Here is a 15,980-nt window from a genome sequence, read left to right on the forward strand (position 1 = left end):
CATAACTACAATGGCCTGAGAGCTGTTTATAAAACAAAATGCTCATTTTCATGTTTATACAACAAAACATATGTAAATGTTGCCTGCCTTTTGTCTGTTTCCATCTGATGAGATTGGACACAGTCTGGGAAGTACAGTGGTAGACTCCCTTAAGTCACTGTCTTTTTTTTTTTTTTTTTTTTTTTTTTTTTTTTTTGGTTTTCCGAGACAGGGTTTCTCTGTGTAGCTTTGCGTCTTTTCTGGAGCTCACTTGGTAGCCCAGGCTGGCCTCGAACTCACAGAGATCCGCCTGGCTCTGCCTCCCGAGTGCTGGGATTAAAGGCGTGCGCCACCAACGCCCGGCTTAAGTCACTGTCTTAAATCATAAGACTTTTGTTTCATTTCATTTTGTTATTCGAGACAGGGTTTGCCTGTGTAGTCTTGGCTGTCCTAGAACTATCTCTGTAGATTAGGCTGGCCTCAAACACACAGAAATTCATTTGTCTCTGCCTCCTGAGTGCTGGGATTAAAGGCATGCACCACCAGAAAATTGTGATGATATTTTATTTGTGCTGAAATGTGGTGATACTTTATTTGTGCTTCAATAAATAAAGCTTGCCTGGAGATCAGAGGAAAAAGCAAGACATTTTAAATAAACAAAAAAGTCAGGCAACAGTAGCACACGCCCTTAATCCTATCACTTGGCAGGCAGGGATCTGTCTGGATCTCTGTGAGTTCAAGGCCACACTGGGAACAGAGCCAGGCATGGTGGCACATGCCTTAAATTACAACACCAGTTAACCATGGAGGTCTGAAGGTCTGTACAGACAGACAGGAAGTGACAGAGCTGGGCAGGAAGAGGAAGTGATGTAGCTGGACAGCGAGCAAATCAGATGGCAGAACAGCAAGACATATAGGTGTGGGTAGACAGGAAGTAACTCGCATTTGGAAGCTGCCGAGTTAGTGAGGTAAGGTTGGCTGTAGCTTTCCCTGTTTCCCTGATCTCTCCCAGGCTTCTACTCCTATATCTGGCTCCGTGTTTTTTATTTAATAAGACCATTTAGAAATTTGTCTACATAAAACAATGTTAAAAATTTAAATTACGCCGGGGCGGTGGTGGCACACGCCTTTAATCCCAGCACTCGGGAGGCAGAGGCAGGCGGATCTCTGTGAGTTCGAGGCCAGCCTGGTCTACAAAGCGAGTTCCAGGAAAGGCGCAAAGCTACACAGAGAAACCCTGTCTCGAAAAAAAAAAAAAAAAAATTAAAATTACAAGCCGGGTGTGGTGGTGCATGCCTTTGATCCCAGCACTTAGGAGGCAGAGTCAGGTAAATCTCTTGAGTTGCAGGCTAGCCTGGTCTACATAGCAAGTTCCAAGGCAGCCAACACTACATAGTGAGATCCTCTCTCAAAACAGCAAAAATAAATAAATAAATGCAAAATAAAAACAACAACAAAACCACTAGTATATTGTTTATTTATTTATTATGTGTGTATGTGGTAGGTACATGTGTCTCTGATCTTCACACATCTGGTGATCTCACCTCCTCCTGGTTAGCTTTGTCACCTTAGCACAGCCCAGAATCATCTGAGGAGGGACTCTCAATTGAGTTAGCTGAGCATGAGCCTGGGGTGACCCAGCAAGCAGCGTTCCAGAGTCTCTGCTTCACATTAATAAATAAGTGTCCCCCACACCCCCGTGGTAGTTTGAATGTAATTGGTCCCCAAAAGCTCATAGGAAGTGGCACTATGGGAAGGTGTGGCCTTGCTGTAGGAAGTGTGTCACTGTGGGGTGAGCTTTGAGGTCTCACATGCTCAAGCCACTTTCAGGAACGAGATATTTACACATCTGCACTTGGTGGCCGGGACTGGACAGGTGGTGTTTCTGTCCACACACGAGAGCCATCTGGCCTCTGCGTTTGCTCTCAAAGTGGAACCAAATGCCACCCGTAAGGTGGAGCCACCCACGGTGAGGAACAGCCCGAAAGCCACAGTTCCGTACAACATGGAGTGACTTAGAGCAGGCACAGCCGATCTGCACACCAACCACAGGCCCTCCAACATGCCCGATGCCATAGTAAGCATACTGCCCAGCACACCACAGCTTGCCCCCCACACTCCAAGACACACACACACACACACACACACACACACACACACACACACTCATGCACGCCTGCCTTTATACACAGGGTTTCAGCTTAGCATGTTCCTCAGTGCTTGACAAGGCTCAGTCTAACTGCCATCTTCCTGTCCATCATCTGAACATCAATCTGTCCATCCATCCTTCCAAATGACCCTCACCTCCATGGTCCCAAGCCTCAGCTGCTGTGCCCTATGGTTCACCTTTACAGGTCTCTGGAAGCTCTTCATCTGAATTCCTTGCTACTTATCTAACCACCTTGTCCTAGTTAGCTTTATCTGGCAATTTGACATGCCTAGAATCACCTGAGAAGGAAGTCTCAACTGAGGGACCACCTAGATCAGATTGGTCTGTGGGCATGTCTGTGGGGGATTTCTTTGATTATTAGTGATATAGCAGGGCCTACCACTGTGGGTAGCACCATTCCCTAGGTAGGTGGTCTTAGGCTCTGTAAGAGAGCTAGTTGGGCATGAGCCTAGGAACAAACAATATTCCTTTATGGTTTCTGCTTCAAGTCCTCATAAGTTTCTGCCCTGACTTCCCTCATGATGGATTGTGACCTGGATGTTTAAGCTAAAATAATTCCACTGCCCACTCCCCACCACTAAGTCCCTTTTGATCAGAGTGTTCTATTAGCAGCAGAAGGAAGCTAGAACACACCTGTAGTGATTCTGTCTGTCTCAGCTTTGCCTAGAGTGGGGCCTCTTCGGCTCTGAATCCTTTTGGACTCACTCTCCCACCTGCATAGATATGGTTTACAGCGTGACGTGTAATGTTTGATCTGAGAGCTAACACTGGTCATTAAATTTGGCACAAAAACCCTGTGTTCAAGAGAAGTCAGGATTACCCAGAACAGCCAACAGAACCTTGGAAACATTTTGTTAGTGCGTTTTGACATTGTGGGAAGGCGTAAGCATATCCCTCCATGTCTCCAGCATAGTGGGCTCATGGCCATTCTGTGAGATGAGCAGCCGTGTGGTATGGAGAGGTGTGGCACGTGTGCATAGAGTGGTGAGGGATGAGCCTTGGTGAGGGGGAGGCTTTGAGTGGGGGTGTTGACTACGTGGTGGTGGGATGCTGGAGTGAGCATGGGCTGCAGTGTGGATGCGGTGTGCTCGAATGTGTGCGTGGTGTGGCTTTAGCTTTTGTTCAGATTTTTCTTTCACTCTGTTGGCCTTTGTCCCTGTCTTTGTTTGGCCTTTGTTTTCTCTGTTTCGCTCTTTGTTCCAACTTTCTTTAGCTTTTGTCTGGTCGTTCTTTAGCCTTTTGTTTAGACTTTGTGTGGCCTTTGTGCCCTCGTCTTTGTGTGGCTTTGTTGTAAAGTACGTCTTGGTTGAGGACCCATCAAAAACACTTTCTGTAACGAAAACCCCGACGCATAGCCTCTCCCTATATATTCTGCATGTGTGGAGGTTGCCCAGCTCCACAAGGGCCTGGTAGCCATAGGAATCTCTTTCACACAGCAGCTACTACTTGCAGGTAAGAGGACTCCCGAGGCTCGCGTGCAAGGGCACACACTCCCGCGGGTGGCAGGGGAAGCCTGCCACAATGGCAGTGGGGGGTGGGAGGTTGTAAAAGAATGGAGCTAGTGGAAGAGAGAAAGAACACTCCTTTACTCTGACCTGGGCAAAGGGGCCTCCGACATGTCCCTGTTGGTGTCTGGGTTTGCCTGTCCCGGGAAACACGCTTGTATTTTCTTGGTTTTACACCTTTGTTGCTGGAGAGAGATCAATGGTGCTGTTGGTGTCTCCCCCAGCCCTATTTCTTCTTTTATTTATTGTCATGACTTAAAAATGAGTTTTTGTGGGTCTCCACCTCTCCCTGAGGATTTATGTTCAGTTACTGGCTAACGGGGAAGAGAGACACTGTCCCAAATCATGCAACCCAGTAGCACTGGATAGTTGCCCATGTTCCTGTAAAGAACCCTAATGAATCTCATTGGATTTTACCCCTCCCCAGGGATGAAAACCATGAAAGTAGAAGGGGAGGCTAGTTGGGACGAGGGAGGGGATCTTCAGGAGTGGAAGGAGACAGGGGAGAATGGATATGGCATAGATAGGACTGAAATAATTATGTATATGTGTAAAAATGATATAACAAAACCCACGATTATGTACAAGGAATATATGCCAACAAAAACATTTAAAAAGGAGTAGATGGAGTTAAAGTTAAAAAAGAAATACAAGTGAGTTTTCCTTCTTCCTTAGGCACACAGCTGGGTTTGTAAGTTGGGGTGTGCAGCAGTGAGACCTAACTGCAGTGATGATGTTATTGCTCTGTCTCATTCAGAATCTCTCGGAAGTCATGGGAGTCTTCAGTCTCTGGCTGAGGGAAAAAGTGAAAAAGATTTGGGCCAGGGGAATAAAGCAATGAACTTGGCTATAGTATTAGGGAAAAAAATGGAGAAAAGGGTTTGAATGCTGAGTGAACAGCACAGGTAGGCACGAAATGGGCTAAAGCCAGGTGCACAGATCTGCTGTTTGGGGAATATTTAGGATGCAGGGGATTGCTGGTGAGTAGATCTATGGAAAAGTTGCGAACAGTGTGAAGATTCCAGCTGTGCCTAGTTCATGCAAATGCTAATACTCTCCACATTTGCCTGATTACTCTTTCTGTATGTGCAAACACCTGCGCCTTGCCCCTCCCCCAGCCATTGAGATGAAGTGCACACATCATTGATGTCAGGAGCATACTAATCTGCTGTATAATCTACAGCCTCCCCGCCCGCCCCCCCCCCTCCCCCCAGCTCACTGATGCCTTTAGCAGCCTGTCCAGGCTCACATATTGCTTTTGGTTGTCTCGTCTCTTCAGATTCCTTTAACCTGCAAATGTGCCTAAGACAGCCATTCTTTGACAATCTTGTTTATTGTTGTTGTTGGTGATGTGTGTGTGTGTGTGTGTGTGTGTGTGTGTGTGTGTGTGTGTGTGTATTATGAATGAATGCCTAGGTAGACTCATGTGTGAGTGTGTAGAGGTTAGAAGCCAATGTCATGTGATCTCCTCTATCACTTTCCACCTTGGTTTTTGAGACAGGGTCCCTCCTTGAGCCTTGTTAGTTGACCTAGAGGGGTTTGCTGGAAGCCCCAGGGATGTGCCTGTCTCCACTCCAGTGCTGAGGTTAAAAATGTACGGTGCCCATGACTGGTTGTTATGTGGGTGCTGGGGATCTGAAATCAGGTCCCTCATAGCAGCTACATTACCCACTGAGCAATCTCCCCAGTTAAGATATTGGCAGCTTGGAAGCTGTTGTCAAATGTCCTTGAGTGTTTGGTCTGAACGAAGCTGAGAGGAAGCAGCTTTTGATAGAGTTATATTGGCTGATGCTATGACCAGGCTCCTGACCAGTCAAGACACGTTCTCCATGGCTCCAGCACTTCCACTCAACACAGATCTCACCCTCACCGGGAAAGCATGGCATTAGGGACCGTGACTGCTGTATCTAAAGAGTCACCTGTAGTTTGATGAGTTTTATGCTTAACGGTTTCTGGGGCTGGGAGCGTAGCCCAGTTAGTGCCTGTCACGCATGCACAGAGCCCCAGGTTCAATCACTGACACTGGATGAACTATATAGTTGCAGGGACACATACCTATGATCCCAGGACTCAGGAGGATCGGAAGTTCAAGGTCATCCTCAGATATACAGAGAACTGGGGACCAGGCTGGGCTAAAGATCCTGCCTCCAAACAGACAGACAGACAGACAGACAGACAGATTATGTATTCCTATGATGAATCATTCAGGGGTGTTAAATGAAGGTGTTAGACCCCTCCCTTTTCTCAGTTAAAGCAACTGAGGGTCAGGGTAGAGAGGGCTTTGGAGGCAGGGATCTGGGAATGGCACCTGCTCCCGATGTCTAGAATTCTGCTGGGCTGGGACTGGACTAGGGTGATTGTACCTACTGATCATGTAAACTTTTAATCCAAGCTCTGTTAAGAGTGACTAGGATTTTAAGGGAATACCTAAGATCTCCATACATGGAAATGATAAGAAACTCATAAACATTTGCAGCTGAATTGCCCTTTGATATAAATGAATGCCATAGTTGTATATCCTTGAGTTTAATGGGTTTGAGACCAAGCATCTCCATGTATTCCAACATCCACTCCCAGCACAGACTTCCTTGGTGGGAATTAAAACCTCAAGATGTTTCTAAGGCCAGTTAGGTCGTCTTACTTCTCAAAACCTGTGAGGCAGAATATACACACATCTCCCAGGAGAGAGAACAGAAAGAGGCCATCCTGTGATCACACCTGACCACAAGGAATAAATCCTTTCCTGCTTTTTACTGACTAGTCTCTTTAACTGGTCCATGAGGACAGAAGGTCAAGTGTAGCTAGTTTGAGCTGCCAGGGTCTGTCCAGCTCTGGTAACCGCTTTAGGTATCCTGATTGCTGTGTTAAGGCCAGAGAAATTACCACGTGGCTTGGCAAAGGCTTTTATTTTGTGTTTTGATTTCATGTGTATGGGTGTTTTGCCTGCATGTATGTATGCATACCATGTGTGTGCTTGATGCCCATGGAGGTCAGGAGAGGATCTTGAGTCCCTGGATCTGGAGTAAGGATGATTGTGAATGACAATGTGGTTGCTGGAGACCAAACCCACAGCTCAGCTGGAGCAGACAGTGCTCTTAGTTGCTGAGCTATTTCTACAACCGTCAATAAAGTGTTTTATAATTAGTTAAACATTCCCACGATGAGCCATCTTGGTGTGGAAAGGAGACACAAAGTCCCATTTTTCTCAGTCAGAAGAGTTGTAGACCAGGATATGCAAGGTCTGGGAGGCCAGGAAAGTCTTGTGGTTGAGGGTTAGTCTGCTTCTCACAACGTAGATGTTGGCTGGGCCAGGTCCCTTGGCTTAGACCCCATCAGCTGGGCTCGGAGAGTGACTCCATCTGCTGGCTGTGCAGCTTATCCCGACTCCTGCTGTTCCTGTGGTCCTTAAAGCATCCAATAACAATTCCGCAGCATCTATGCACAGAGTGACCATGGAACCAGCCTGCTTAAAAACTAACCTGGATGTTGTCACTATTCTGATAGGAGGAAGCCAAGGGATGACAGGTAGATTTGTTATTTGTAGTTCCCAGCAGCATCTGCACCTTGGGGCCTCAAGAGAGGCCCTAGCTTTCTGAGGGACAAATGAAAACCAGGTGTCAGAGCCTGTATTTATATTGTCATTATTATTGTTATTATCATTGTTATTATTGTTGTTATTGTTATTGACCTACATTTTAAATCTTCCTGGAGGCCCAAGTTCACTGAAAAAACAGACTACATCACTTCCCCTTAAAATCCATGTTTCTTCACAATGACTTAGTCCTTCCACAAGGCAACGGCAGTCTCACAAGTGAATAACCCACTAAATCATAGAACCACAGTGCCTTCCCAAAGCTGAGGATATGCAGAAGTGGTTTTCTTTTATGCCTCAGTTTACCTGCTACCACATGGAGCTTTTCATTGGCATCCAGGTTTCCGGTAGTCACACCTGGAATAGTCTTGGCACCACCAAATACTATTGATTAACTGATGTTAACCAGTCACTGATGTGCAGTTAACTTAGTGTTAAAACTTGATGTCATCAAGAGGAAGTTAAAGAATTCTGGGGCTATGGTATGCATGTGGCCACACACAAAATAATTTTAAAAATGTGAACAGATAATTTAAAGAATTCTGAATTAACTGAAAGTCTACATTCAGGCATTCTTCCTCTTTGTTTTTGATTTTTGATTTTTTTAAATATTGTGGCATGTTTCATTTTCCACTCATTCACCCATTCAATTAACAAATATTTGTTGGAAGTCCCCGTGAGCTAGCACCTGGAGATCCAAGTGTGTGCCAAGCTCAGGCTTCACATTTTAGTGATAACATTCAAAGAACTGCACGGGAACGATATTAAATGTGGAGGAGAAAAGACACCTGGAAAGGTGTAAAAAGGAACGTCCTAACAGTCCCAGGAAGTTCTTGGTGATGAAGAGGCCTCTGGCCACACCAGGCCCTCACGCCTGCACAACAGCTGCCTTATCAACTGAGCTGTCTCCCCAGTCCTGACTTAAAGCTTTTTACTTAAGTTAACGGATGGGTGTCATTTTTTTCCCCATAGTGATAAGATGGTACACAAATTAGCACGAGGTTTGTCCTTCATCCCCAGACTTTCAGACAGTGTCCAGATCCATCACACTCCATCTTAGGACTGGGAGAGCAAGTCTCCACGTGAAACACACTTGACTGAATTGCAACCAAGTCGAGCACACTAACTGACCAGTGTGTGCTACCACCTCATTCCTAGGGGCAACGACGAACCAAATGAGAATAAAGACAAGCTGGGAACAGAGTCCTGGCCGCCGGATGTGTGCGGATGAAAAAACAGGTATGGGTCTGCATCTAAATTGTCACATAAATGACTGCAGGTATTCAGAATGTCACAGAAGAATGTAAAATCAGCAAGAGGCTGAGTAAAGGCACCATCCATAGTCACTGTTTCTCTTATTTCTCCACCCGTCCTTCCCTCCCTCCCTTCTTCCCTTCCTTTCTCTTGAGATAAGGTCTCACTATGAAGCCCTTGCTGGCCTGGAACTCCATATGTAGACCAGACTGGCCTAAAGCTCACAGAAATCCACCTGCCTCTGTCTGGGTACTGGGATTAAAGCTGTGTGCCTTTATGCCCAGCAGCTTAAAAACTTTTTATAGCTTGTCAGTCATCTTCTGGTATTCTAGGTCCAGAGAACAGAAACATGAAAACAAATTCTCTGTGTTAGAGAAAGCATTTGTCCCCTTACACTCCCCTGTACACACACAATAGCCGTTCAATGGAAAAAGGGTGTTCTCTCTCAGACCCTCGAACTTTACTCAGGGGCTCCCTCTGTGTCTTTGTCTGAGCTGGGTCTTCCCAGTCTTGTTGGAAGGAAGTTTCCTCGTCTCTGCAGTGGGGGCTCTTTTGTACCTCACATCCCTCCAGCTTTGAGAATGAGGTCAGTGTCATCCTTCCCTTTACAGCTCCTTCCTCTGCCATTAAACCAGCATTCAAGCTTGTGCTCTGTTCCCAGGGCGGTCCTCAGCTGGCTTCCCACTCACCTTCTCCACTGATGGTTTTTAAATAGAATTTCCCTCTCTCTTTTTGTCCAACTCATCCAAGGATTCAACACTCCAGTGTATTATTACCTTGTCTCATCCGTGTAGCTAGAGTTTTCCTGCCTTGCCCACAGTCAGGACAAATCTTTGTCACCCGCCAGTCCCACAGCCGCTCAGACCCAACCAAGTAAACACAGAGACTTATATTGCTTACAAACTGTATGGCTATGCCAGGCTTCTTGCTAACTGTTCTTGTAGCTTAAATTAATCCATTTCTATAAATCTATACCTTGCCACGTGGCTTGTGGCTTACCGGCGTCTTCACATGCTGCTTGTCATGGAGGCGGCTGGCAGTGTCTCCCTCCACCTTCCTGTTTTCTCAATTCTCCTCTCTGTTAGTCCCACCTATACTTCCTGCCTGGCTGCTGGCCAATCAGTGTTTTATTTATCAATCAATCAGCCACAGCACCCTGGCTTCCCATTTCACTGGACAAATGGACGTGAGTGGATGAGAATTTCATCTGGCCCCATTACCCTTCCTCATTTCATTAAAAAGTGTGTGCATGCACGTATATCCCGCAGAGGCCAGAAGAGGGCACTAGATCCCCGGGAGGTGAAGTTACAGGAGGTTATGAGTCACCCAATATGGATGCTGGGAACTGAACTCTGGTCATCTCAGAGCAGCAAGAGCTTTGATCCGAGTCATTGCTCTTACCTTCCATCTCCCCCCCCCTTTTTTTTTAAACCAATGGCCATGCATTCAGCCCCCCCCTTCCCATGTGCTCTGCGTTCTCACACCTCAAGTTTTCCCTCAGGAATATTGTTAGCTTTCTTCTGATTGTTTTACCTTCTTTCCTTCTGTAGATGTTTTGGACAAACACATTTGCATATTCCCACCTCTCTCATTATGCTAACTAAACAAATCAACAGGCCAACACTCACCCAGACATCAGCACCTCCCCCAAAAGCCCTTGTAAACCACACACCCTCCAGGAACCACATTCTGTTCCCTCCATTCCCCAACTTCTCTCCTGTTTTACTTATATTTTCTCTGTCCAAATCCTTAGCTCAAATTCCCTTCACAAACCCTCAGATCTGGCTTCCATATCAACTGCTCTAAGGGGCAACTCTTACTGTGGTCACCATCATTTCTGTGCTCTTTAGAGCAAGCTGCTTGTAGAATTATCCAAGACATGCGACCATTTCTGAAGCCCTTCTTTCCTCCCATGATCTCACAGCTCTGGGACCCACCTCCAACTCTTGGCTTTTTTATTCAGTCTTTCACCTCGCCTGAAAACGTGGAGTGCCCCAGGGCTCAGGCAGAGCCTGTATTAGTTGGTTTTCTCGAAGCTGTGACAACACACTTGACAAAATCGACTTGGGGAAAAATGGTTTGTTCCGGCTCACAGTTTGGGTGTGCAGTCCACCACGGCAGGAAGGCGTGGCGGCAGGAGTGTGACCAGCTGGTTACATCACCATGGCAGTGGAAAGCAGAGAGAGATGACTGTTGTTGTTCAAACTGCTTTCTTTTTATTAATTTGAGCTGCCAGTCCAGGGAATGATGCTGCCCGCATTCTGGGTGGATCTCCTCTCCTTAGGTAAACCTCACTGGAAATGCCCCTCTGGACACACCCGTGAGCAGTCTCCTAGGTGATCCCGAATCAAGAGTGATCATACGTAGTCTTTTCTCTTTCCACATTTAGCCACCCACGTGGCTTCAGTCATCACCTTTGTACGCTTTATCTCCAGCCATACTTGTCTGAACTGTCTAAGAGACACATCAATGGTGCCTTCAGCTCCCCGCTGGACTTTTCCCCAGCCATGAACCCAGGATGATATGATTATTTGTTCACTTTAAATCTCAATGGAGATTCCAGTGTCCAGGGGCTGGAGAGTCAGCTCAACATTCAAGAGCACTGGCTGCTCTTACAGAGGACCCGGGTTTGGGTCCCAGCACCTTTATGGTGGCTCACAACCACCTGTAATTCCAGTTCTAGGAGATCTGACACCCTCTTCTGGCCTCCACAGGTACTATGCACACATGGAGCGTGCGCGCACACACACAGAGACAGAGACAAAACACTTATACACATAAAATAAAAATAAATCTCAAAAATATTTGTCTCCATAGATGATAACACATTGTATAATTTTAGCTTTAAAATGGTGTATTATTTATATAATAATTTAGATTACCATAAATCTTGTTTATCTTGCTCCATTATAGTAACTAATGTTCATATCTAAAAATTTGCCTCATGTGTTATCTATGTGCTTGAAATGCCAAACTTGGGTTACAGATGTTCCTCCTCTTAGAGTTGCTATGAGCAGAGAGACTTTGTTCATCAAGAAGTAACTCTTGATGGGCAGAGGTGGTGCACGCCTTTAATCCCAGCACTCGGGAGGCAGAGCCAAGTGGATCTCTGTGAGTTTGAGGCCAGCCTGGTCTACAGAATGAGATCCAGGACAGGCATCAAAACTACACAAAGAAACCCTGTATTGAACTCCCCCCCCCCCCCCCCCCCCCCCCGCCACACACACAAAAAAGTAGTAGTAATTCTTGTGTAGCCTGTGAGACAGTCGTCTATGCAGCAGCCCACACTCAGTTGTCTTTGTTGCCTAAAACAAAGCAATACAACAAGACATTTAACATGACTCTGTGTTCCCAATGGGCGACTGCCTCCGGGTAACCGGAACCCTTCTATTCTGTTGTGTTTTGCATAATCTCCAAATCCCTGTTGGATTTGGCATCCTGTGGCTGTCTGCAGAAAGGCTCCTAATTCAAAATAAACGCTTTTATCATTGTCCATTACCTGGTGCTGGTTTGTCGCCAATGACCAGCTGTTCAGTTTTCATTGTATTAACGTGCAACACACTCATCATCAAGGGGACACATGGAAAAAAATAACATCCCTGGAGGGCATGAATTCATAGCCTTCCGGCCCGTGTTGGCTTCCTTCTCTTTTCTCTTTTGGTTGCTGTGGATTGATGAACACAGAAGCTGCTGTGTTTACGGTGTAAATCTACACTCAGAGGGAAGCATTAGCCTCTGGCCCAAGAGAAGATTAGTGGGCGTTAGATGCTGCTAATGTTCTCTAAGGGAGCTGGTGGATGTATTCTGCCCGGTGATCATTGTTTTCACAGTGGAGACACTGGATGTGTACCAGCAGGTGCATACATTCCTTCCTTACAAGGAGTCAGGGGCTCTTTGACACCCCAGGGATCACTGGTCTAAGTGTCAATAGCAGTCAGTGCACTGCCTGTGCCCCTCCCCAGCACCTCTCATCGGCTGCCCTCTCCTCTCCTCTGCTGATGTCACCTTTTCCTTTTCTGTGGGCCCATCGGGATGGAAGTGAGTTGATATTTTCTTGCTGGTAATTCTTTTTCTCTGAGTACTACAGAGTCAAGCATGTCTGTAGATAACTACCAACTGGTCCAGGAAGGTGGGTTAGCAGGTGAAGGCACTTGCTGCTAAGCGTGGCAGCCTGAATGTGATCCCTGAGACACATGTAAGCTGGAGGTAGAGAATCAAGCCTGGTAAATTGTCCTCTGACCTTCACATGCATGCTGACGTGTACACCTCTGACCTTGTAGCTTTAAGTCATTACAAGACTAAAGGCAATGTGTTCATACCTCGGTGAATGCAATGCCTTAATAAGCCCAAGCAAGGCATGAAAGAACGGAGGAAGATTTCTTACCAACCACAGGTAAAGAGAGCTCTGGAGTCATGTCCAAAGCCATGATGTCCTTGAGCAAAGGAAGCTTGGGATTTTATTCAGGGAGTCTACAGATCCATACAGGGAGGGCCCATTGCTGGGCATGCTCAGTTAAGGAGCACATTCATGAGCATCATGGGCTAAGGAGTTCATTACTGAGCATGCTCAGTTAAGGAGTGCCCTCGTATGAAATGGAGCACATGTTTAAAGATTAAAGATTAAAGGGATTTAGCTCAGTGGTAGAGCGCTTGGGCCCTGGATTCGGTCCTCAGCTCTGGAAAAATAAAATAAAATAAAGATTAAAGGGATAAACAGGAGTACCGCTGGGCATGATCTGCATGCATCATGTACCATCACGTTTTGGCTGAAAATGAATGAAGATTGCTTTGAAGGTGCGTTGATGTGGGGGTCATTGCTGAGGGTGCCTGTCTCCCTTAGTGGGTGACAACACCACAGAGTGAGTTTTTTTTGGTTGTTGTTCATGAAGCAGTCTGTATGATTTGTCTTCCTCCTTCTTCCACCATTTCTCTTCCTACTCTTCTTGTTTCCTGTGTTAGAATGAATATTTTGTCAGAGTTTAGAATCCACTCTCGTCCACCTTGGTTGGGTCCTGGACCTCTTTCCCTGATTCTCTGCCTTCAGGTGACTTCCCTGTGTCTCCCATTTGCAAAGTAGAGTGACAGTGACATTACGAGGACAAAGGAAGTTAAATACACAAAGCACTCAGCAGTGCCGGCTGGTGCTCCACACCACGCGTTTGCTGCCACCTCTCCAGGATCCTCGTCCCAGACATTTGGTCACATCACACCCAGTCAAGAGCACAGAGCACTGATTAGTTCAGGTCTGCTTGTGTCCGGCTCACCTTTTCCACTTTCTTTCTTTCTTTCTTTCTTTCTTTCTTTCTTTCTTTCTTTCTTTCTTTCTTTCTTTCTTTCTTTCTTTCTTTCTTTCTTTCTTTCCTTCCTTCCTTCCTTCCTTCCTTCCTTCCTTCCTTCCTTCCTTCCTTCCTTCCTTCCTTCCTTCTCTCTCTCTCTCTCTCTCTCTCTCTCTCTCTCTCTTTCTTTTCCTTCCTTCCTTCCTTCCTTCCTTCCTTCCTTCCTTCCTTCCTTCCTTCCTTCCTTCCTTCCTTCCTTCCTTCTTTCCTTTTCTTTCTTATTTTGGAGGCAGGTTCTCACTCTCTATATAGCTCTGGCTGTCCTGGAACTTACTATGTAGACTAGGCTAGCTTCCAACTCAGAGAGATCCCCCTGCTTCTGCCTCTTGAGTCTGGGATTAAAGGTGTGAGCCACCACTGCCAGACCCTTTTTCCTTTCTTATACAGACCATGATCTCCTGCCTAGGGAGTGTGCTGCCCACAGTAGGTGGGTCTTTCCACATTAATTAACATAATCAAGATAATCCTCACAGACATGCTTATATGCTCAACAAGATCTAGAAAATCCCCCATTGAGACTCTCTTCCCAGGTGTTTCTAGATTGAATTAAACTTATAGCTAAAATTAACCACCAAACCACCCACTGATCATTTTAAACAATCTGTTATAGATCATGCCACTATACATATGTGGATCTGCCTCTGAATCTCAATCCTGTTTCATTGATCTATGTCTTTTTCCAAACTAATATGTGGTTAGTGCACTTCATAGTGAGTGTTGATATTTGCTATGGCATGGGTTTCTTATTCAATATGTGTCTCTGTGTGTATATGTTTCTACTTCAGCTTGTGTAGTTCATAGTGAGGCTAATATTTGGTATAACATGGATTTTTTTATTCAAAACTATCTCAATTATCCTTGGGTCTTCATGCTTTCAGAAGAACTATGGGATGGCCTTGTCAGTTACATGCAAATCTGATATTGATCAGAATTCTATTAACCATATAGATTTACCTGGTGATAGTAAGCATATTATGGTATTAAATATTTTCTTTCAAGCCTTCAAAATTTTTTTAGTTTTAAAATGTTTAATTTATTTTATGTGTTTGTATGAGTACCTGTGTTTATGCAGGTTGTAAGCTGTGAGTGCTGGGAATTGAACCCACATCCTTTGTAAGAGAAGCAGGTATCTTTAATTGCTGGGTCATCTCTCCATCCCTGATTGTGTACATTTCTTAAGGAAAGTTTTTTATTTCTTTGTCTGATATATTTCTATCTGTAGATGTTCAGTGGTCTTATGGTCAGTGTGAATAGCATTTTTTATTTTATATATTGTGTATTATGTGATATAATACATAATATATTGCCAATGTTTTGATTCTTGTATATTGACCTATGTCAAGGATCTTTTGAAACATACTTTTAATTAATTAATTAATTATTTTTATGTGTATGGGCATTTGTCTGCATGTATGTCTTGTGCACCATGTTTATGCCTGGTACCTGTAGAGGTCAGAAGAGGCCACCAGATTCCATGGAGCTGGAATTACCACAGAGATGGTTGTGAGCTGCCATGCGGGTGCTGGGAATCAAGCCTGGTTCTGTGGGAAGGGCAGCCATGCTCTTAACCACTGAGCCGTCTCCACAGTCCCTGTGTCAGGAGTCTTGTTGGACCTTCCCTGTCTGTCTGTCTCTCTCCCTCTCTCTAATGGTTGGTAGAGTTCGATAGCACCAGAATATTTTTGGCATGCATATGTATATGTGCATGTTCATGTGGGTGTATGTGGAGACGAGAGGCCAACCTTGAGTCTCATTCCTCAGGACAGTGTTCACGCTGTTGTTTGTGACAGGGTCTTTCACAGTACTTGGAACTCCCCGATTAGGCTGGAGTGACTGGCCAGCAAGCCCTAGAGATTCTTTGGTTTCTGCCTTCCCACTGCTGGGATTATAGACACATCACTACACCTGACTGTCTTTTTATTATGTACTTTTAAAATGTGGGTTCTAGGGAATTAATTCAGGTCTTTATGTGTGCATGGTGAGCACTTTACTGACTGACCTAACTCTCCAGCACAATTTTTAAATTAAAAATGTACTGACTAGGATTTCAAACACAACATTGGTTGACAGTGGTGGTCAGTGGTGTCCTTCTTCAGGTGTTGACTAGGATGCCGAGCTGTTAAGACGTCACATTCTATTCTTAC

At 45.4% G+C, this 15,980-nt stretch overlaps 1 protein-coding gene across 3 annotated transcripts in view; it reads left to right on the top strand.

Moving 5' to 3' along the window:
• The first annotated feature begins 3,405 nt into the window (after positions 1-3,405).
• Mobp (myelin associated oligodendrocyte basic protein) overlaps positions 3,406-15,980 on the top strand; it is a 33,536-nt gene continuing 20,961 nt past the window's right edge. The window contains exons 1-2 of one of the 3 annotated variants that reach the window (XM_042282008.2): positions 3,406-3,601; positions 8,405-8,485. The gene's annotated coding sequence lies outside the window, so the exon portion shown is untranslated. The remainder of the gene's footprint in view (positions 3,602-8,404; positions 8,486-15,980) is intronic. The other 2 variants (XM_076577375.1, XM_042282006.2) reach the window with 2 other exon arrangements.

The sequence above is a fragment of the Peromyscus maniculatus genome, chromosome 7 (genome assembly GCF_049852395.1).
Source record: "Peromyscus maniculatus bairdii isolate BWxNUB_F1_BW_parent chromosome 7, HU_Pman_BW_mat_3.1, whole genome shotgun sequence".
Lineage (NCBI taxonomy): Eukaryota > Metazoa > Chordata > Mammalia > Rodentia > Cricetidae > Peromyscus > Peromyscus maniculatus.